Raw genomic sequence first — 23,824 nt, forward strand, 5'->3', positions numbered from 1 at the left:
ATCACCCCCCAAAAAGATATTAAGATTCAGTCAAAATGACTTGTTGTATCAAATACATTTTATACATTTGTTGAGCTGACCATTTATTTATTTTTGAGTTGACTTGACTTCACTGAGAATGCTGTGGTAGTTAAAGTGGTCTGTCTTTTGGTGGGTTGACATTACTGAATGCCGGTTTTGAAACTGGCAAAAGATCTTATACATGCGCAAGAGGCTATTGGGAGCATAATGTTCCCTACTGAAATCTCTATTCTATCATTGTTTGGGTTAGAGTTGTTAAATCAATGCAAATACTGTACATTATACTTTACTTGATAGTAAGTTAGATTAATTGGAAAATATGAAGTAATTTCAAAATTAGTTATCTCTACTAAAACCTAAATTTATCCAACTATAAATAGTACATTATACTGTCAAACTGTTAAGTTGTCTTGACTTTATTTTATTAGTCAACGTAAATTTGGTCTTAGTTGGGATAACTCTTAAGTTTAAAGTTCATATAACTAAAGTTGAAATTGACTGAAGTAGGAATTGTAAGTTATACGGACAAATTGGTAAGTTGACTTAACTGTCTTTTATTAGTCAAGTTAGGATAGCTTGAAACGTAAAGTTGATAAAAGCTTGAAAAAAGGCTATGAATATAGTGAGTTGAAACAACATGTTTTCCAGTGAGGTAGAGAGGGCGAGAACGCTGGCGCGTCTTAGCATTGGACAGACTCCGTCTTATAAAAACACATTTTGTAACTGAGCGGCAACCGACGACTGTGTGTTTCGATCTCAGAGATTGAGGACACATCTCGGATGCGCTGTCATTATTTAATTACTGTAGATTGATGCTTGTTCTTTTCCCCCCATGATAACATCCTCTCCACGTTGTCTCTGTTTTGTCATTCTGTTTATTCAAGCAAATCATTCAAATGTATTTCATAAAATGCCTTTCTTACATTACCCCGTTGGCACTAAGTGCTTTACAGTTACCCAGTAAGCAAGCAAAGATTAGAAATTGTATTACTGTTGTTAAATTCTCTCTCCTTCATTCAGTGGAAGAGGGAGATAGGGAATTATTAAGAGAGTATCTGGGGACGTATACTAATGTTATTAATGTGTTGATGTGTTTGTACTTCTACAGGAAGTCACATGACTTCTACAGGCGTGGAACTTGAAGAGAACACTCATTCTGAGTTGATGTGTTTCTTCCTTCCCCCTGACCTAGCCCAGCTAGCATGTACAATGCTTTCGCAAAGGATCCAGACCCCTTTTTCTCCACATTGTTTTCCGTTAGAGCCTTAGTCTGATTGATTAAATGTAACATTTTCCTCATTAATGACAAAAAAAAAAAGAAAAAAAAAATCAGAATGCACTATAAAGTTCTGAGAACCTTATGTTTCTTAGAGTGTGGTTAGAGTGTGGTTAGAGTGTGGTTAGAGTGTGGTTCTTAGAGTGTGGTTAGAGTGTGGTTCTTAGAGTGTGGTTAGAGTATGGTTCTTAGAGTGTGGTTAGAGTATGGTTAGAGTGTGGTTCTTAGAGTGTGGTTGGAGTATGGTTCTTAGAGTGTGGTTAGAGTGTGGTTCTTAGAGTGTGGTTAGAGTGTGGTTCTTAGAGTGTGGTTAGAGTGTGGTTCTTAGAGTGTGGTTAGAGTGTGGTTCCTAGAGTGTGGTTAGAGTGTGGTTCTCAGAGTGTGGTTAGAGTGTGGTTCTCAGAGTGTGGTTAGAGTGTGGTTCTCAGAGTGTGGTTGTCCTCTGGTTATTTATCATACAACCTTTCCACAACGTTCTGGGGACGGTGCAGGACAGTTGCTTGGCTTTGGAACATCCTCAGCACAAAGAACTTGACAACAAACAAAAAAGACATATCATCACTTTAACAGAATGTTTCCTAAAAGTTCAGATGTTGCATTTCATTTCTATTTTGGTATCGTTCTAGAAACGTTCTCCAGCTGGTTTGACGTTGGGAATGTTCCCCAGTAGTTTAGAGAACATTAAGAAACATTATCCTTCTGCGGGCATGTCAGTACTTCAGCGTAACGTTTCCTACAGGTTTACTCATGGATCTATTTAAACTCATGTTCTCAAATTGTCCAGAGAACATTAAGAAACAACGTTCTTCTGTGGGAATTTCTGTACTTCCACAGAACATTTCACACAAGTTCCCAAGCGGTTATTTTTAATGGCATATTTTTTACTCCATTCTGTGAAAGTTCCCAAAAAATGTTGTTCTCGGAACATTTAGAGAATGTATGGTTCTCTTTTATTTCAGTTAGTGGCAATAATCTGGGAATGTTCTAGAATAAAATGTAATTGTAACAATCAAAAAGCTCCATAAGAACCACAATGAAACTTTATTAAAGTTCTAAGAATATATATAATATTTTTTAAATATACATTTCGTTCTCAGCATCAACAAAACTCCCTATCCTTTATTTGGTTAAGTGCTATGATCTTAATGAGTGCTTGTTTCCTCTGAATTGGGGTCTGTTTGAACAAACTCAAATGTTTAGCTTTGTATGCCTTCCCATCCTGGTGGTGCAGTGGACTAATTCCATGACCAAAAAACAGAAGGTTTAAATCTCATTGATGCTTTGTCACAATAAAATGTTTATGTGTTTGCAATACCTAAGCAAATTCATTTCAATGTGTCTGGCTTGGAGTAAAACATGTTTTTTTTAAACCCAAAACAAGCTAGGAGTATTATTAAAAGTAAGTAAACCTATTGAAACATTTAGAGAACGTTTTAAGGAAGTTACTCAAAAAAAAACATATAATTTCCGTCCCAGAAATATGTTACATGAACCAGAGTAAAACGTTCTCAGAACTTCCCTGGAACCAGAGTAAAAGGTTCTCAGAACTTCCCTGGAACCAGAGTAAAACGTTCTCAGAACTTCCCTGGAACCAGAGTAAAACGTTCTCAGAACTTCCCTGGAACCAGAGTAAAACGTTCTTCTGCAGACAAATTCTGTCTGCAGTTAAACAGTTATTTACCAAGAACAGGCAAAATGTAAAGTTTAAAAAACTTTCACTTTTACCAGTCAGGAAACGTAATGCTTCGTTCCCAGAACCAATGTGAACCAAAAACATTTGTTCCCGCAACTTCGAGGAACCAAATGTGCTAGCTGGGAGGTCTCTGTCTGTACTGTCAGTAGAGGACTACAGTAGCTAGCTATATGAACCACTGTAGTAGCAGTGAATGTCTAACTGGGTTTGTGTGGAGGTCAGTAGCAACTGTCTGTATCTGTATGGTGAGTGGTTTGTTGGGCCACTGTGTAATTGGGGTTATGTGGCTCAGTGTGGTAGCTAGCTATACTGTGATATTAGCTAGAGGCTAACTGGCTGTATGGTACTGTGATATTAGCTATAGGCATACTGGCTGTATGATACTGTGATATTAGCTAGAGGCTAACTGGCTTTATGGTACTGTGAAATTAGCTTGAGGCTAACTGGCTGTATGGTACTGTGATATTAGCTAGAGGCTAACTGGTTGTATGGTACTGTGATATTAGCTAGAGGCTAACTGGTTGTATGATATTGTGAAATTAGCTAGTGGCTAACTGGCTGTATGGTACTGTGATATTAGCTAGAGGCTAACCGGCTGTATAGTACTGTGATATTAGCTAGAGGCTAACCGGCTGTATGGTACTGTGATATTAGCTAGAGGCTAACTGGTTGTATGATATTGTGGTATTAGCTAGATGCTAACTGGGTGTGAGTGTCTCTCTGTGCTCACTGTGCTTAATGAGATGACAGCGCTGGGTTACCCTGTGGTTGGCCACTGTGTGTGTGTTTTGCTGTCATTAGCAGTTTCGAACAGACAGCCTTGTTCAGGTGCTCTAAGAATACCTATCATTACTAGGTACTGAGTGTGTAGGGACTGTCAGCAGTGTGTGTTAGACAGACACACACACACACACACTGTTACATAGTGCTGACGGACCGTACACACTCAGTACCTAGTGATAATAGGTATACTTAGAGCACCAGAACAAGGCTGTCTGTTCAGAACCGATAAGGAGGTGAGAGAAAACACTGGCCAATAACAGGGTAACCCAGCTAAGGTGAGAGGAAGCACAGTGGTGTAGATGACTTGGTGGTAAACATGTTGATGTGGATCTGGGGTTCTGGTCTGGTCCTGTTCTAGTTATGGTCTGGTATGAGTATTGGTCTGGGTGTTCTGTTCTAGTTCTGGTATGAGTATGGTTCTGGGGTTATATTCTAGTTCTCATCTGAGTATGGTTCTGGGGTTATATTCTAGTTCTCATCTGAGTATGGTTCTGGGGTTATGTTCTAGTTCTGGTCTGCTATAAGTATGGTTCTGGGGTTAAATTCTAGTTCTGGTCTGGTATGAGTGTGGGTATGGGGTTCTGTTCTTGTTCTGGTCTGGTACAAGTATGGTGCTGGGAATATGTTCTAGTTCTGGTCTGCTATGAGTATAAGTATATAAGTACGGTGTTCTGTTTATATTTCTTGTCTGATTAAAGTGGTCGAAGATGACGCCAACAGAGATGTCAGCTCTGCTTCTAGCTCCTAAGCAACTTTGCAGTACTTTTTTTTGTGTTTTAACCTACATTATTAGCCCAGAATTTTTTGGGGTGTGTTATTACGTACAACTGGAAATAACTTTTGGATATCAGAGCGGTGGTAACTCACCAGCATTACAACAAGGGATACGACTGTCCCGAATTTGATATTTAGTTCGTATCCCCCAGGGCAATTAAACTGATTCCAGTGGCTGCTCCAAGACGCTGCCGGCCGAGAAGAGGTATTCGGAGTGGACTTCTAGTCTGACTCAGGAGGCGGGCACACCATCCATCGCTTCCGAGTATATTACTTGCTAATGTTCAGTATCTGCTTCCTCAGAGCATGCGCAGACCAGCTGGCTGGTGTGTTTATGGACATATTCAATCAATCCCTATCCCAGTCTGCTGTTCCCACATGCTTCAAGATGGCCACCATTGTTCCTGTACCAAAGAAAGCGAAGGTAACTGAACTAAATGACTATCGGTCTGTAGCACTCACTTCTGTCATCATGAAGTGCTTTGAGAGACTAGTCAAGGATCATATCACCTCCACCTTACCTGACACCCTAGACCCACTCCAATTTGCTTACCGCCCCAATAGAACCACAGACGATGCAATCGCCATCGCACTGAACACTGCCCTATCCCATCTGGACAAGAGGAATACCTATGAAAGACTGTTGTTCATTGACTTAAGCTCAGCATTCAACACCATAGCTCCAAGCTCATCGTTAGGCTCGAGACCCTGGGTCTGAACCCCGCCCTGTACAACTGGATGCTGGACTTTCTGACGGGTTGCCCCCAGGTGGTGAGGGTAGGTAACAACATCTCTACTCCGCTGATCCTCAACACTGGGGACCCACAAGGGTGTGTTCTCAGCTCCCTCCTGTACTCCCTGTTCACCCATGACTGGGTGGCCATGCACGCCTCCAACTCAGTCATGAAGTTTACAGACGAGACAACAGTAGTAGGCTTCATTACCAACAATGACGAGACAGCCTACAGGGAGGAAGTGAGGGCCCTGGGAGACTGGTGCCAGGAAAATAACCTCTCAACGTCAACAAATCGAAGGAGCTGATCGTAGACTTCAGGAAACAGCAGAGGGAGCACGTCCCTATCCACATCGACGGGACAGCAGTGGAGAGGGTGGAAAGCTTCAAGTTCCTCGGTGTACACATCAAGGACGATCTGATATCCCCGGGGGCAAACTACCTTCCCTCCAGGACACCTACAGCACCCGATGTCACAGGAAGGCCAAAAAGATCATCAAGGACATCAACCACCCGAACCACTGCCTGTTCACCCCGCTATCATCCAGAAGGCGAGATCAGCACAGGTGCACCAAAGCTGGGACCGAGAGACTGAAAAACAGCTTTTTTCTCAAGGCCATCAGCCATCACTAGCCAGCTACCACCAAGTTACTCAACCCTGCAACTTAGATGCTGCTGTCCTGTATACATAGATGTCACTGGTCACTTTAATAATGGAACACTTGTCTCTTGAATAATGTTTACATACTGCTTCACTCATTGCATATGTATATACTGTATTCTCCTCTACTGTATTCTAGTCAATGCCACTCTGACATTGCTCGTCCTAATATTTATATATTTCTTAACACCATTCTTTTACTTTAGATTTGTGTGCATTGTTATATACCACCGCACTGTTGGAGCTAGAAACACAACCATTTAGTTAGATACTACTGTACTGTTGGAGCTAGAAACACAAGCATTTAGTTAGATACTACTGCACTGTTGGGGATAGAAACACAAGCATTTAGTTAGATACTACTGTACTGTTGGAGCTAGGATCACAGGCATTTAGTTAGATTCTACTGCACTGTTGGAGCTAGGATCACAAGCATTTAGTTAGATGCTACTGCACTGTTGGAGCTAGAAACACAAGCATTTAGTTAGATACTACTGCACTGTTGGAGCTGGAAACACAAGCATTTAGTTAGATACTACTGCACTGTTGGAGATAGAAACACAAGCATTTAGTTAGATACTACTATACTGTTGGAGCTAGGATCACAAGCATTTAGTTAGATGCTACTATACTGTTGGAGCTAGAAACACAAGCATTTAGTTAGATACTACTATACTGTTGGAGCTAGGATCACAGGCATTTAGTTAGATACTACTGCACTGTTGGAGCTAGGATCACAAGCATTTAGTTAGATACTACTATACTGTTGGAGCTAGAAACACAAGCATTTAGTTAGATACTTCTATGCTGTTGGAGTTAGGATCACAAGCATTTAGTTAGATACTACTATACTTTTGGAGCTCGGATCACAAGCATTTAGTTAGATACTACTACACTGTTGGAGCTGGGATCACAAGCATTTAGTTAGATACTACTACACTGTTGGAGCTGGGATCACAAGCATTTAGTTAGATATTACTAATCTGTTGGAGCTAGAAACACAAGCATTTAGTTAGATATTACTAATCTGTTGGAGCTAGGAACACAAGCATTTAGTTAGATATTACTAATCTGTTGGAGCTAGAAACACAAGCATTTAGTTAGATACTTTTGTACTGTTGGAGCTAGAAACACAAGCATTTAGTTAGATGCTTTTGTACTGTTGGAGCTGGAAACATAAGCATTTAGTTAGATACTTCTGTACTGTTGGAGCTAGAAACACAAGCATTTAGTTAGATATTACTGTTGGAGCTAGAAACACAAGCATTTAGTGAGATACTACTATACTTTTGGATCTAGGAACACAAGCATTTAGTTAGATACTACTAATCTGTTGGAGCTCGGAACACAAGCATTTAGTTAGATATTACTGTTGGAGCTAGAAACACAAGCATTTAGTTAGATATTACTGTTGGAGCTAGGAACACAAGCATTTAGTGAGATACTACTATACTGTTGGATCTAGGAACACAAGCATTTAGTTAGATACTACTGCACTGTTGTAGCTAGAAACACAAGCATTTAGTTAGATACCACTGCACTGTTGGAGCTAGAAACACAAGCATTTAGTTAGATACTACTGCACTGTTGGAGCTAGAAACACAAGCATTTAGTTAGATACTACTAATCTGTTGGAGCTAGAAACACAAGCATTTAGTTAGATATTGCTGTTGGAGCTAGAAACACAAGCATTTAGTTAGATTCTACTATACTGTTGGAGCTAGGAACACAAGCATTTAGTTAGATACTACTACACTGTTGAAGCTAGGAACACAAGCATTTAGTTAGATATTACTGTACTGTTGGAGCTAGGAACACAAGCATTTAGTTAGATACTACTACACTGTTGGAGCTAGGGACACAAGCATTTAGTTACATACTACTACACTGTTGGAGCTAGAAACACAAGCATTTAGTTAGATATTACTGTTGGAACTAGAAACACAAGCATTTAGTTAGATACTACTACACTGTTGGAGCTGGAAACACAAGCATTTAGTTAGATATTACTGTTGGAACTAGAAACACAAGCATTTAGTTAGATACTACTACACTGTTGGAGCTAGAAACACAAGCATTTAGTTAGATATTACTGTTGGAACTAGAAACACAAGCATTTAGTTAGATACTACTGCACTGTTGGAGCTGGAAACACAAGCATTTAGTTAGATACTACTACACTGTTGGAGCTAGGAACTGAATCATTTAGTTAGATACCACTGCACTGTTGGAGCTAGAAACACAAGCATTTAGTTAGATACTACTGCACTGTTGGAGCTAGGAACTGAATCATTTAGTTAGATACTACTACACTGTTGGAGCTAGAAACACAAGCATTTCTCTACACCCGCAATAACATCTGCCAAATATGTGTATGTGATCAATACAAATGTCATTTGATTTTAAGTAGGGTTCTTTTCTAGTTCTGGTCTGAGTATGGGTCTGGGGTTCTGTTCTAGTTATGGTCTGAATATGGTTCTGGTCTGAATATGGGTCTGGGGTTCTGTTCTAGTTTTGGTCTGGGGTTCTGTTCTAGTATGGGTCTGGGTTCTGTTCTAATTCTGGTCTGAGTATGGGTCTGGGTTCTGTTCTAGTTCTGGTCTGAGTATGGGTCTGGTTCTGTTCTGGTTCTGGTCTGAAAATGGGTCTGGGTTCTGTTCTAATTCTGGTCTGAGTATGGGTCTGGGGTTCTGATCTTGTTTGGGTCTGGGATTCTGTTCTAAATCTGGTCTGAGTATGGGTCTGGGTTCTGTTCTAGTTCTGGTCTGAGTATGGGTCTGGGTTCTGTTCTAATTCTTGTCTGAGTATGGGTCTGGGGTTCTGTTCTAATTCTGGTCTGAGTATGGGTCTGGGTTCTGTTCTAGTTCTGGTCTGTGTATGGGTCTGGGTTCTGTTCTAATTCTGGTCTGAGTATGGGTCTGGGGTTCTGTTCTAGTTTGGGTCTGGGGTTCTGTTCTAGTTCTGGTCTTAGTATGGGTCTGGGGTTCTGTTCGAGTTCTGGTCTGGGGTTCTGTTCGAGTTCCCAAGAAGGGTGACAAGGAGAGTGACAAGGAGAGAGACAAGGAGAGAGACAATGAGGGAGACAAGGAGAGCGACAAGGAGGGAGACAAGAGGGAGACAAGGTGAGAGACGGAGAGAGACAGGGAGGGAGACAGGGAGGGAGACAAGGTGAGAGACGGAGAGAGACAGGGAGGGAGACAGGGAGGGAGACAAGGTGAGAGACGGAGAGAGACAGGGAGGGAGACAGGGAGGGAGACAACGTGAGAGACGGAGAGAGACAGGGAGGGAGACAAGGTGAGAGACGGAGAGAGACAGGGAGGGAGACAGGGAGGGAGACAAGGTGAGAGACGGAGAGAGACAGGGAGGGAGACAGGGAGGGAGACAAGGTGAGAGACAGGGAGGGAGACAAGGAGGGAGACAGGGAGGGAGACAAGGAGGGAGACAAGGAGGGAGACAGGGAGGGAGACAAGGAGGGAGACAAGGAGGGAGACAGGGAGGGAGACAGGGAGGGAGACAAGGAGGGAGACAGGGAGGGAGACAAGGAGGGAGACAGGGAGGGAGACAAGGAGGGAGACAAGGAGGGAGACAAGGAGAGAGACAAGGAGAGAGACAAGGAGGGAGACAAGGAGGGAGACAAGGAGAGAGACAAGGAGGGAGACAAAGAGAGAAGGAAGTCAGACAAATGTCTGATGAGGTTCCATTATTAAGTAATGACAAGACTTTAAAACATGAAACCTAACCATCAGAGAGAAGGAAGGAGGAAGGAGGAAGGAGAGGGAGGAGCCTGAGAGTCTTTCTATTGTAACACGTCTCTGGTGTCAGGGTTGAAGAATCTCTGAAAGCTACAGAATGCTTTACCCTGAGTAAGTAGTGAGAGATCCTGGCTCAGTCCAGCTAATGACTAAAACTTACAGCACGAATGTTTGTGTTTGTGTTTGTGTGTCTGTGTCAGTGTGTGTGTCAGTGTGTGTGTCGGTGTGTGTGTCGGTGTGTGTGTGTGTGTGGTGTGTGTGTGTCGGTGTGTGTGTGTGTCGGTGTGTGTGTGCCCTTCCCTGCCCTGGATTGCTTTCTCGAGGCAGGAACTCCTGGACCACACAGACGCTGGCAGCTCTCCACCACAACCTCTCTCTCTCTCTCTCCACTTCAGACCCCATAGTAGTCCGGCGTCTGGCTGTCACCCACTCAGCTCTTTTCCTCTACTCTCTTACTCCACGCTCTGCCTTCTCCCCCTCTCTCTCCCCCTCCCTCTCTCCCGCTCTCCTTCTCTCCTCTCGTTGTCTTCTCAACCCTCCCTCCCACCTCCATTCTCCCCTTCTCTCTCTCTCTCTTCCCTCTTCCCTCCTCCCCTTTCTACCGCCTCTCCCTCCCTCCTGTTCTTCTCTCTTCTCCTTCCCACCTCCCCTCTCTCCTCCTCTTCTTGCCTTCTCCCCCCCTCTCCTCCCCTCTCTCTTCCTTTTCTCCTCTCCTTCCCTCCTCTCCTTGCCTCCTCCCTCCCTCCCTCCCTCCCTCCCTCCCTCCTCTCCTCTCTCTGTTCTCTGTCACTCCCAGACAGTCATCTGAGGTACTTCATTGTACTGACAGACAGTAACAACATGATTGCTGTTCCACATAGTATAAACCTCAACTAGAGTCCGTTCGTTCACTGCTTTTACAAGCTGTTTTTGTTCCTTTAATTGGCTGTTCCACCGCACCCTACCAGACTGACTCTCTGTCTGACTGTCTGATTCATCTGACTGTCTGATTCATGTGATTCATCTGACAGTCTGATACATCTGACTGTCTGATTCATCTGACTGTCTGATTCATGTGATTCATCTGACAGTCTGATACATCTGATTTGTGTGATTCAACTGACTGTCTGATTCGTCTGACTGTCTGATTCGTGTGATTCATCTGACTGTCTGATTCATGTGATTCATCTGACTGTCACAAACAGGCCATTGCCTGGACCGTATCTATGAGAGGAATCTCAGGACCACATTGTCTGATGACAAAGTTGAAAGATATGTATTACAAATACATGGCCCTCGAGCTGAAAACAACACAAACATTGTACAGGTGGCAAAGAAAAGGCCTCATCACGGAGCCATGTTATCCCACGGGACCTGAAGCCCCTCCCCATTAGCATTCCCACTGGTCACCTACAATCAGGGATAGAAGGAAGAGAGAGAGGAACAAAGAGAAACCCTCATCACGGAGCCATGTTATCCCACGGGACCTGAAGCCCCTCCCCATTAGCATTCCCACTGGTCACCTGCAATCAGGGATAGAAGGAAGAGAGAGAGGAACAAAGAGAAGCCCTCATCACGGAGCATTGTTATCCCACGGGATGATGCAAAGAGTCAATATTTGCAGTGTTGAACCTTCTTTTTTCAAGACCTCTGCAATCCGCCCTGGCATGCTGTCAATTAACTTCTGGCCACTGATGGCAGCCCATTCTTGCATAATCAATGTTTGGAGTTTGTCAGAATTTGTGGGTTTTTGTTTGTCCACCTGCCTCTTGAGGATTGACCACAAGTTGTCAATGGGATTAAGGTCTGGGGAGTTTCCTGGCCATAGACCCAAAATATTGATGTTTTGTTCCCTGAGCCACTTAGTTATCCCTTTTGCCTTATGGCAAGGTGCTCCATCATGCTGGAAAAGGCATTGTTTGTCACCAAACTGTTCCTGGATGGTTGGGAGAAGTTGCTCTCTGAGGATGTGTTGGTACCATTCTTTATTCATGGCTGTGTTCTTAGTCAGGCAAAATTGTGAGTGAGTCCACTCCCTTGGCTGAGAAGCAACCCCACACATGAATGGTCTCAGGATGCTTTACTGTTGGCATGACACAGGACTGATAGTAGCCCTCGCCTTGTCTTCTCCGGACAAACTTTTTTCTGGATGCCTCAAACAGTCAGAAAGGGGATTCATCAGAGAAAAGGACTTACCCCAGTCCTCAGCAGACCAATCCCTGTACCTTTTGCAGAATATCAGTCTGTCCCTGTTTTTCCTGGAGAGAAGTGGCTTCTTTGCTGCCCTTCTTGACACCAGGCCATCCTCCAAAAGTCTTCACCTCAAAGTGCATGCAGAAGCATCACACCTGCCTGCTGCCATTTCTGAGCAAGCTCTGTACTAGTGGTGCCCAGATCCCGCAGCTGAATCAACTTTAGGAAACGGTCCTGGCGCTGGCTGGACTTTCTTGGGCGGCCTGAAGCCTTCTTCACAACAATTGAACCCCTCTCCTTGAAGTTCTTGATGATCCGATAAATGGTTGATTTAGGTACAATCTTACTGGCACCAATATCCTTGCCTGTGAAGCCTTTTTTGTGCAAGCAATGATTATCCTTGCAGATAACCATGGTTGACAGAGGAAGAACAATAATTCCAAGCACCACCCTCCTTTTGAAGCTTCCAGTCTGTTATTCGAACTCAATCAGCATGACAGAGTGATCTCCAGCCTTGTCCTCGTCAACACTCACACCTGCGTCAACGAGAGAATCACTGACATGATGTCAGCTGGTCCTTTTGTGGCAGGGCTGAAATGCAGTGGTATTGTTTTTTGGGGGGATTCAGTTCATTTGCATGGCAAAGAGGGACTTTGCAATTAATTGCAATTCATCTGTTCACTCTTCATAACATTCTGGAGTAGATGAAAACAAAACAAACTGAGACAGCAGGCCTTTGTGAAAATGAATATGTCATTCTCAAAACATTTGGCCACGACTGTAGTTACTGATACTACTGATATTGCAGGGACTATGGTGGTCTGCTTGAAGCAGACTGGGTCAGGGAGAGGTTGAAAATGTCAGTGAAGACACTCGACAGTTGGTCAGCGCAGCAGTGCCTGTTTGATGGTTTGCATAGCGGAATTTCTTATAAGAATCCAAATTAGCGTCCGCTCCTGGAAAGCAGCAGCTCAGTGCTCAATGTTGCCTGTAATACATGGCATCAGTTTATGTTGGTTAATAGACAGCTACAAAAAAATCTAGATGAAAACACTCTTGTTAAACATTATGGTCTACACTTTATAATGAGTTATTCTAACTCAGAACCCCCAGACTTCCTCCAGCTGTTAACAACAAGATCTTACCGGACGTTCCGTCCTGCCGAAAACCCACTGTATATTATCCAGGGATTAGGGCCTATGTCCTGCGCCGAAGGTTCATTGAAGTAGGAGTCTTCGTTCAAATCGAGGTTAGTGATCTTCTCAGTCATAGGAAACGATGGCAGAAACATTATGTAGAAAAAAACCTATGATCAGTGAACATTTTAATCACCTCAAGTATCTTGTACCCCAGCACATACTTTAAAATACTACTTAATTTTTTGGGGGGGGTATCTGTACTTTACTTAACTATTTATATTTTTGACAAATTTTACTTCACTACATTCCAAAAGAAAATAATGTATTTTTTACTCCATACATTTTCCCTGACACACTTGTCAAGATAACATTCCTGGTCATCCCTACTGCCTCTGATCTGGAGGACTCACTAAACAGAGAACATCCCTGGTCATCCCTACTGCCTCTGATCTGGAGGACTCACTAAACAGAGAAGATCCCTGGTCATCCCTACTGCCTCTGATCTGGAGGACTCACTAAACAGAGAACATCCCTGGTAATCTCTACTGCCTCTGATCTGGAGGACTCACTAAACAGAGAACATCCCTGGTCATTCCTAGTGTCTCTGATCTGGAGGACTCACTAAACAGAGAACATCCCTGGTCATCTCTACTGCCTCTGATCTGGAGGACTCACTAAACAGAGAACATCCCTGGTCATCCCTATTGCCTCTAATCTGGAGGACTCACTAAACAGAGAACATCCCTGGTCCTCCCTAGTGTCTCTGATCTGGAGGACTCACTAAACAGAGAACATCCCCGGTCATCCCTACTGCCTCTAATCTGGAGGACTCACTAAACAGAGAACATCCCTACTGCCTCTGATCTGGAGGACTCACTAAACAGAGAACATCCCTGGTCCTCCCTAGTGTCTCTGATCTGGAGGACTCACTAAACAGAGAACATCCCTGGTCCTCCCTAGTGTCTCTGATCTGGATGACTCACTAAACAGAGAACCTCACTGGTCATCCCTACTGCCTCTGATCTGGAGGACTCACTAAACAGAGAACATCCCTGGTCATCCCTACTGCCTCTGATCTGGAGGACTCACTAAACAGAGAACATCCCTGGTCATCCCTACTGCCTCTGATCTGGAGGACTCACTAAACAGAGAACATCCCTGGTCATCTCTACTGCCTCTGATCTGGAGGACTCACTAAACAGAGAACATCCCTGGTCATCCCTATTGCCTCTAATCTGGAGGACTCACTAAACAGAGAACATCCCTGGTCCTCCCTAGTGTCTCTGATCTGGAGGACTCACTAAACAGAGAACATCCCCGGTCATCCCTACTGCCTCTAATCTGGAGGACTCACTAAACAGAGAACATCCCTACTGCCTCTGATCTGGAGGACTCACTAAACAGAGAACATCCCTGGTCCTCCCTAGTGTCTCTGATCTGGAGGACTCACTAAACAGAGAACATCCCTGGTCCTCCCTAGTGTCTCTGATCTGGATGACTCACTAAACAGAGAACCTCACTGGTCATCCCTACTGCCTCTGATCTGGAGGACTCACTAAACAGAGAACATCCCTGGTCATCCCTACTGCCTCTGATCTGGAGGACTCACTAAACAGAGAACATCCCTGGTCATCCCTACTGCCTCTGATCTGGAGGACTCACTAAACAGAGAACATCCCTGGTCATCTCTACTGCCTCTGATCTGGAGGACTCACTAAACAGAGAACATCCCTGGTCATCCCTATTGCCTCTAATCTGGAGGACTCACTAAACAGAGAACATCCCTGGTCCTCCCTAGTGTCTCTGATCTGGAGGACTCACTAAACAGAGAACATCCCCGGTCATCCCTACTGCCTCTAATCTGGAGGACTCACTAAACAGAGAACATCCCTACTGCCTCTGATCTGGAGGACTCACTAAACAGAGAACATCCCTGGTCCTCCCTAGTGTCTCTGATCTGGAGGACTCACTAAACAGAGAACATCCCTGGTCCTCCCTAGTGTCTCTGATCTGGATGACTCACTAAACAGAGAACCTCACTGGTCATCCCTACTGCCTCTGATCTGGAGGACTCACTAAACAGAGAACATCCCTGGTCATCCCTACTGCCTCTGATCTGGAGGACTCACTAAACAGAGAACATCACAGGTCATCCCTACTGCCTCTGATCTGGAGGACTCACTAAACAGAGAACCTCACTGGTCATCCCTACTGCCTCTGATCTGGAGGACTCACTAAACAGAGAACATCCCTGGTCATCTCTACTGTCTCTGATCTGGATGACTCACTAAACAGAGAACATCCATGGTCATCCCTACTGCCTCTGATCTGGAGGACTCACTAAACAGAGAACATCCCTGGTCATCCTCTACCTCTGATCTGGAGGACTCACTAAACAGAGAACATCCCTGGTCATCCCTACTGCCTCTGATCTGGAGGACTCACTAAACAGAGAACATCCCTGGTCATCTCTACTGTCTCTGATCTGGAGGACTCACTAAACAGAGAACATCCCTGGTCATCCCTACTGCCTCTGATCTGGAGGACTCACTAAACACAAAGGCATCTTTTGTAAATAATGTCTGAGTGTTGGAGCGTGCCCCTGGCTATCCATACATTTAAAAAACAAGAAAATTGTACAGTATGCTTTGCTTAATATAAGGAATTTGAGATGATTTATGCTTTAACATTTGATACTAAAGTATATTTAGAACCAAATATATTAAAACCTTTACTCAAGTAGTATTTTACTGCTCACTTCTACTTGAGTAACTTTCGCTTAAGGTATTTATACTTTTTCCACCACTGGTCGGTACCGGTACTTCCTGTTTATAGCGTCCTTATTGTTAACTCTGCATTGTCAGCGAACATTTCACGGTAATGTCTACACATGTCGTTTTCAAATTCAATTCGCGAAAGTTCCCCTCGGCCAACGTGGAGGAGGTTCTTATAAAATATTGACTCAAAAACAAAAGAGCCCTGCTCAGGTAACTCATCCCATTCCCTCTACTTCACAGCGTTATCATCTGCAGATTGTATCTACATATTATTATATATTATATATATTATTATATATTATTAACATTTTGAATATTGTCAATAATAATCTTATGACCGTAAAGTTGAATTCCTTTGTTAGCTCTGTTAGCCCATTTGGAAGACAACTGTGGTCAGCTCGTCCAGTGCTATTATTTAATATGTTTACAATTATATGTTCAAATTATATGTTATATCATTTAATTACCCTAAATATGGATACACCCTCTGTTTTCAAATCACTTAGAGGGTTTGGGCTGTTACATATCAACGTACGGAGATTGATGTCAAAAGTGGACCTCTTGATATCTGCCTGACATGAGCTCGGATGTTTTTTGGTTCTCACAGAGACTTGGCTAAATGGCTCCATCCCGCTTAAATTGCTGAGTACGACATCTTCAGGTGTGACAGACTGAAAAAAGGGGGAGGGGTGGTTATATACAGTTGTATGAAATCAACTGTGGAATCATACGCTCTAAATATCACTATCCCCAAAAATATTTAGCTTTTGGTTACAGATGTGGCCATAAAGCTAAATACAAAACTGTTCTGTTGCAGGGATTTACCTAGTTTAATCAGCTGTGTTTGCTAGGGGGAGTGTGACTCCACGCCGGGCCCCGAGGACTGAATTACCCATTGCTGTGTTAGCGATACCAAACAGAGAAGTGTTAGACTCTTTTGCCAGCTTGATTGTTTTCTCTGGATGATGGGAATCTCAGGGACTTTCCCTTCAGCTCTGCAGTCATCCCATTTCCCGCTCTTAACACACAACTCCTCTAACCCAGGCTCAACACTCAGCCCTCTGGCCAGATAAGGTTCACAGCAATGAGTCAATCAACTGTAGACATTCTCTATAAAGTGTAATTATGTCATAAACAAACTGTATTTACTGTCAGGGACACCTAACTAATGGAGATGAGGTCTCTTACACACAATGAGCAGTAGTTTGTGGTATTTATCCCAGCTAGTGTTGTTGACATATGTTCTCCTGGACTTGGATAAACCTACTGACCACAGTCAGGGCCCAGACCACAGCTGTTATTTCATACTCTCTCTCTCTCTCTCTCTCTCTCTCTCTCTCTCTCTCAAAACAATAAAAATGAGCAGTAAACATTACACTCACAGAAATGTCAAGAGCCTAAATACATTTCAAATGTCATTATGTCAATATACAGTGTTGTAACAATGTCCAAGGCGTAGGCAAAAGACATGTCGGGGACAGGCGAGAGTTTTTAACCAGGTCAGAGTGCAATACGGTACAGACGGGCAGGCAGGCTCAAGGTCAGGGGCAGGCAGGCTCAAGGTCAGGGGCAGGCAGGGTCAAGGTCAGGGGCAGGCAGGCTCAAGGTCAGGGGCAGGCAGGGTCAAGGTCAGGGACAGGCAGGCTCAAGGTCAGGGGCAGGGGCAGGCAGGCTCAAGGTCAGGGGCAGGCAGGCTCAAGGTCAGGGGCAGGCAGGGTCAAGGTCAGGGACAGGCAGGCTCAAGGTCAGGGGCAGGCAGGCTCAAGGTCAGGGACAGGCAGGCTCAAGGTCAGGGGCAGGGGCAGGCAGGCTCAAGGTCAGGGACAGGCAGGCTCAAGGTCAGGGGCAGGGGCAGGCAGGCTCAAGGTCAGGGGCAGGCAGGCTCAAGGTCAGGGGCAGGCAGGCTCAAGGTCAGGGGCAGGCAGGCTCAAGGTCAGGGACAGGCAGGCTCAAGGTCAGGGGCAGGCAGGGTCAAGGTCAGGGACAGGCAGGCTCAAGGTCAGGGGCAGGGGCAGGCAGGCTCAAGGTCAGGGGCAGGCAGGCTCAAGGTCAGGGGCAGGCAGGGTCAAGGTCAGGGACAGGCAGGCTCAAGGTCAGGGACAGGCAGGCAGGGTCAAGGTCAGGGACAGGCAGGCTCAAGGTCAGGGGCAGGGGCAGGCAGGCTCAAGGTCAGGGGCAGGCAGGCTCAAGGTCAGGGGCAGGCGGGCAGGGTCAAGGTCAGGGACAGGCAGGCTCAAGGTCAGGGGCAGGGGCAGGCAGGCTCAAGGTCAGGGGCAGGCAGGCTCAAGGTCAGGGGCAGGCGGGCTCAGAGTCAGGGGCAGGCAGGCTCAAGGTCAGGGGCAGGCAGGCTCAAGGTCAGGGGCAGGCAGGGTCAAGGTCAGGGACAGGCAGGCTCAAGGTCAGGGACAGGCAGGCTCAAGGTCAGGGGCAGGGGCAGGCAGGCTCAAGGTCAGGGGCAGGCAGGCTCAAGGTCAGGGGCAGGCGGGCTCAGAGTCAGGGGCAGGCAGGCTCAAGGTCAGGGGCATGCAGGCTCAAGGTCAGGGGCAGGCAGGCACAAGGTCAGGGGCAGGCAGGCTCAAGGTCAGGGGCAGGCAGGCTCAGAGTCAGGGGCAGGTAGGCTCAAGGTCAGGGGCAGGCAGGCTCAGAGTCAGGACAGGCAAGGGTCAGAACCAGGAGGACGAGGAAAAACAGGAGCTATGAGAAAACCGCTGGTTGACTGGTCAAACAAGACGAACTGGCACAGACAGACAGAAAACACAAGTATAAATACACAGGGGATAATGGGGAAGATGGGTGACACCTGGAGGGGACAAGCACAAGGACAGGTGAAACAGATCAGGGTGTGACAAGTACAAAAGGGAAAATAAATTAACATAAATATGGGTTGTATTTACAATGGTGTTTGTTCTTCACTGGTTGCCCTTTTCTTGTGGCAACAGGTCACACATCTTGCTGCTGTGATGGCAGACTGTGGTATTTCACCCAGTAGATATGGGACTTTATCCAAATTGGGTTTGTTTTCTAATTCTTTGTGGATCTGTGTAATCTGAGGGAAATATGTCTCTCTAATATGGTCATACATTTGGCAGGATGTTAGGAGGTGCAGCTCAGTTTCCACCTCATTTCATAGGCAGTGTGCACATAGCCTGTCTTCTCTTGAGAGTCATGTCTGCCTACGGCGGCCTTTCTCAATAGCAAGGCTATGCTCACTGAGTCTGTACATAGTCAAAGCTTTCCTTAAGTTTGGGTCAGTCACAGTGGTCAGGTATTCCGCCACTGTGTACTCTCTGTTTAGGGACAAATATCATTCTAGTTTGCTCTATGCTTTTGTGAATTATTTCCAAATGTGTCAAGTAATTATCTTTTTGTTTTCTCATGATTTTGTTGGGTCGAATTGTGTTGCTGTCCTGGGGCTCTGTAGGGTGTGTTTGTGTTTGTGAACAGAGCCCCAGGACCAGCTTGCTTAGGGGACTCTTCTCCAGGTTCATCTCTCTGTAGGTGATGGCTTTGTTGTGGAAGGTTTGGGAATCGCTTCCTTTTAGGTGGTTGTAGAATGTAACGTCTCATTTCTGGATTTTGATAATTAGTGGGTATCGGCCTAATTCATTATTTGGTGTTTTACGTTGTACATGGAGGATATTTTTGCAGAATTCTGCATGCAGAGTCTCAATTTGATGTTTGTCCCATTTTGTGAAGTCTTGGTTGGTGAGCGGACCCCAGACCTCACAACCATAAAGGGCAATAGGTTCTTTAACTGATTCAAGTATTTTTAGCCAGATCCTAATTGGTATGTCAAATTTTATGTTCCTTTTGATGGCAAAGAAGGCTCTTTTTGCCTTGTCTCTCAGATCTCTCAGATCGTTCACAGCTTTGTGGAAGTTACCTGTGGCGCTGATATTTAGGCCGAGGTATGCATAGTTTTTTATGTGCTCTAGGACAACGGTGTCTTGATAAAATGTGTATTTGTGGTCCTCTCTCTCATGTCCAATAACTCCCTTATCTGATTCACTACAGAAGAGTCAGTTTTATGATTCACTGCAGAAGAGTCAGATTTACGATTCACTAAAGAAGAGTCAGTTTTATGATTCACTGCAGAAGAGTCAGATTTACGATTCACTGCAGAAGAGTCAGATTTACAATTCACTAAAGAAGAGTCAGTTTTATGATTCACTACAGAAGAGTCAGTTTTATGATTCACTGTAGAAGAGTTAGATTTACAATTCACTAAACTACAGTTTTGTGCTGCATAGATTGTTGTCCTTCTGGAAGGTTCTCCCATCTCCACATAGGAACTCCAGAGCTCTGTCAGAGTTTCCATTGGGATCTTGATCACCTTCCTGACTAAGGCCTTTCCCCCCCGATTGCACAGTTTGGCCGGATGGCCAGCTCTAGGAAGAGTCTTGGTGGTTACAAACTGCAGCAGAAATGTTTTGGTACCCTTCCCCAGATCTGTGCCTCGACACAATCATTTCCCGGAGTTCAACGGACAATTCCTTTGACCTTATGGCTTGGTTTTTGCTCGGACATGCCCAACTGTAGGAACTTAAATATAAAGGTGTGTGCCTTTCCAAATCATGTCCAATCAATAGAATTTACAACAGGTGGACTCCAATCAAGTTGTAGAAACATCTCAAGGATGATCAATGGAAACAGGATGCACTTGAGTGCAATTTTGAGTCACATAGCAAATGGTCTGAATACTTATGTCAATAAGGTATTTATTTTTAAAATGTTTAATACATTTGCAAACATTTCAAAAAACCTGTTTTGACTTTGTCATTATGGCACATTGTGTGTAGATTGATGATGATTTAAAAAATATATATATTTTAGAATAAGGCTGTAACGTAACAACATTTGGAAAAAGTCAAGGGGTCTGAATACTTTCCCAATTTATAGTTTGGGACTGTTAGTAATGAGCTCTAGAAGTGTATTGTTGGGTGAGGGGGGTGTGTGTTAATAATGGGTTATTTAAGTGTATAGTAGGGGACTGTTATTAATTAGATTAGATGTTTATAGTTTGGGACTGTTATTAATTAGATCTAGATGTTTATAGTTGGACTGTTATTAATTAGATCTAGATGTTTATAGTTTGGGACTGTTATTAATTTGATCTAGATGTTTATAGCTTGGGACTGTTATTAATTAGATCTAGATGTTTATAGTTGGTCTGTTATTAATTAGATCTAGATGTTTATAGTTTGGGACTATTATTAATTAGATCTAGATGTTTATAGTTTGGGACTATTATTAATTAGATCTAGATGTTTATAGTTTGGGACTATTATTAATTAGATCTAGATGTTTATAGTTTGGGACTATTATTAATTAGATCTAGATGTTTATAGTTTGGGACTATTATTAATTAGATCTAGATGTTTATAGTTTGGGACTGTTATTAATTAGATCTAGATGTTTATAGTTTGGGACTATTATTAATTAGATCTAGATGTTTATAGTTTGGGACTGTTATTAATTAGATCTAGATGTGTATAGTTGAGGGGGGTTATTAATTAGATCTAGATGTTTATAGTTTGGGACTGTTATTAATTTGATCTAGATGTTTATAGTTGGACTGTTATTAATTAGATCTAGATGTTTATAGTTTGGGACTATTATTAATTAGATCTAGATGTTTATAGTTTGGGACTGTTATTAATTAGATCTAGATGTTTATAGTTTGGGACTATTATTAATTAGATCTAGATGTTTATAGTTTGGGACTATTATTAATTAGATCTAGATGTTTATAGTTTGGGACTATTATTAATTAGATCTAGATGTTTATAGTTTGGGACTGTTATTAATTAGATCTAGATGTTTATAGTTTGGGACTATTATTAATTAGATCTAGATGTTTATAGTTTGGGACTGTTATTAATTAGATCTAGATGTGTATAGTTGAGGGGGGTTATTAATTAGATCTAGATGTTTATAGTTTGGGACTGTTATTAATTTGATCTAGATGTTTATAGTTGGACTGTTATTAATTAGATCTAGATGTTTATAGTTTGGGACTATTATTAATTAGATCTAGATGTTTATAGTTTGGGACTGTTATTAAAGCGTTCTAGAAGTGTATAGTTGAGGGGGGTTATTAATTAGATCTAGATGTTTATAGTTGGACTGTTATTAATTAGATCTAGATGTTTATAGTTGGTCTGTTATTAATTAGATCTAGATGTTTATAGTTTGGGACTGTTATTAATTAGATCTAGATGTTTATAGTTGGACTGTTATAAATTAGATCTAGATGTTTATAGTTTGGGACTGTTATTAATTAGATCTAGATGTTTATAGTTTGGGACTATTATTAATTAGATCTAGATGTTTATCGTTGGACTGTTATTAATTAGATCTAGATGTTTATAGTTTGGGACTGTTATTAATTAGATCTAGATGTTTATAGTCGGGGACTGTTATTAATTAGATCTAGATGTTTATAGTTGGACTGTTATTAATTAGATCTAGATGTTTATAGTTTGGGACTATTATTAATTAGATCTAGATGTTTATAGTTTGGGACTATTATTAATTAGATCTAGATGTTTATAGTTGGACTGTTATTAAAGCGTTCTAGAAGTGTATAGTTGAGAGGGGTTATTAATTAGATCTAGATGTTTATAGTTTGGGACTGTTATTAATTAGATCTAGATGTGTATAGTTGAGGGGGGTTATTAAAGCCTTCTAGAAGTGTATAGTTGAGGGGGGTTATTAATTAGATCTAGATGTTTATAGTTTGGGACTATTATTAATTAGATCTAGATGTTTATAGTTGGACTGTTATTAAAGCCTTCTAGAAGTGTATAGTTGAGGGGGGTTATTAATTAGATCTAGATGTGTATAGTTGAGGGGGGTTATTAAAGCCTTCTAGAAGTGTATAGTTGAGGGGGGTTATTAAAGCCTTCTAGAAGTGTATAGTTGAGGGGGGTTATTAATTAGATCTAGATGTTTATAGTTGAGGGGGGTTATTAATTAGATCTAGATGTGTATAGTTGAGGGGGGTTATTAAAGCGTTCTAGAAGTGTATAGTTGAGGGGGGTTATTAATTAGATCTAGATGTTTATAGTTGAGGGGGGTTATTAATTAGATCTAGATGTGTATAGTTGAGGGGGGTTATTAAAGCGTTCTAGAAGTGTATAGTTGAGGGGGGTTATTAATTAGATCTAGATGTTTATAGTTGAGGGGGGTTATTAATTAGATCTAGATGTTTATAGTTGAGGGGGGTTATTAATTAGATCTAGATGTGTATAGTTGAGGGGGGTTATTAATTAGATCTAGAAGTGTATAGTTGAGGGGGGTTATTAATTAGATCTAGAAGTGTATAGTTGAGGGGGGTTATTAATTAGATCTAGAAGTGTATAGTTGAGGGGGGTTATTAAAGCCTTCTAGAAGTGTATAGTTGAGGGGGGTTATTAAAGCCTTCTAGAAGTGTATAGTTGAGGGGGGTTATTAAAGCCTTCTAGAAGTGTATAGTTGAGGGGGGTTATTAATTAGATCTAAAAGTGTATAGTTGAGGGGGGTTATTAATTAGATCTAGAAGAGTATAGTTGAGGGGGGTTATTAAAGCCTTCTAGAAGTGTATAGTTGAGGGGGGTTATTAAAGCCTTCTAGAAGTGTATAGTTGAGGGGGGTTATTAATTAGATCTAGAAGTGTATAGTTGAGGGGGGTTATTAAAGCCTTCTAGAAGTGTATAGTTGAGGGGGGTTATTAAAGCCTTCTAGAAGTGTATAGTTGAGGGGGGTTATTAAAGCCTTCTAGAAGTGTATAGTTGAGGGGGGTTATTAAAGCCTTCTAGAAGTGTATAGTTGAGGGGGGTTATTAAAGCCTTCTAGAAGTGTATAGTTGAGGGGGGTTATTAATGAGTTCTAGAAGTGTATAGTTGAGGGGGGTTATTAATGAGTTCTAGAAGTGTATAGTTGAGGGGGGTTATTAACAAATTATAGAAGCTGCATGTTATCAATATATCAAAGTGTCACCAACAAAAAGGTAAACAAGAGGCCTATTGCAAATGCAGCAAATGGCATATCGAATCAATGAGC

At 42.8% G+C, this 23,824-nt stretch overlaps 1 protein-coding gene across 10 annotated transcripts in view; it reads left to right on the forward strand.

Moving 5' to 3' along the window:
• LOC110530744 (runt-related transcription factor 2) overlaps nucleotides 1-23,824 on the forward strand; it is a 177,514-nt gene that overhangs the window by 124,734 nt on the left and 28,956 nt on the right. The window contains exon 1 of one of the 10 annotated variants that reach the window (XM_090242421.1): nucleotides 9,737-9,804. The exons of the other annotated variants lie outside the window; for them this stretch is intronic. The gene's annotated coding sequence lies outside the window, so the exon portion shown is untranslated. Of the gene's footprint in view, nucleotides 1-9,736; nucleotides 9,805-23,824 lie in introns of those variants that run through there. 10 annotated transcript variants of the gene reach the window in all.

Source organism: Oncorhynchus mykiss, chromosome 8 (assembly GCF_057628025.1).
Source record: "Oncorhynchus mykiss isolate SJ-2025 chromosome 8, ASM5762802v1, whole genome shotgun sequence".
NCBI classification, from domain to species: domain Eukaryota; kingdom Metazoa; phylum Chordata; class Actinopteri; order Salmoniformes; family Salmonidae; genus Oncorhynchus; species Oncorhynchus mykiss.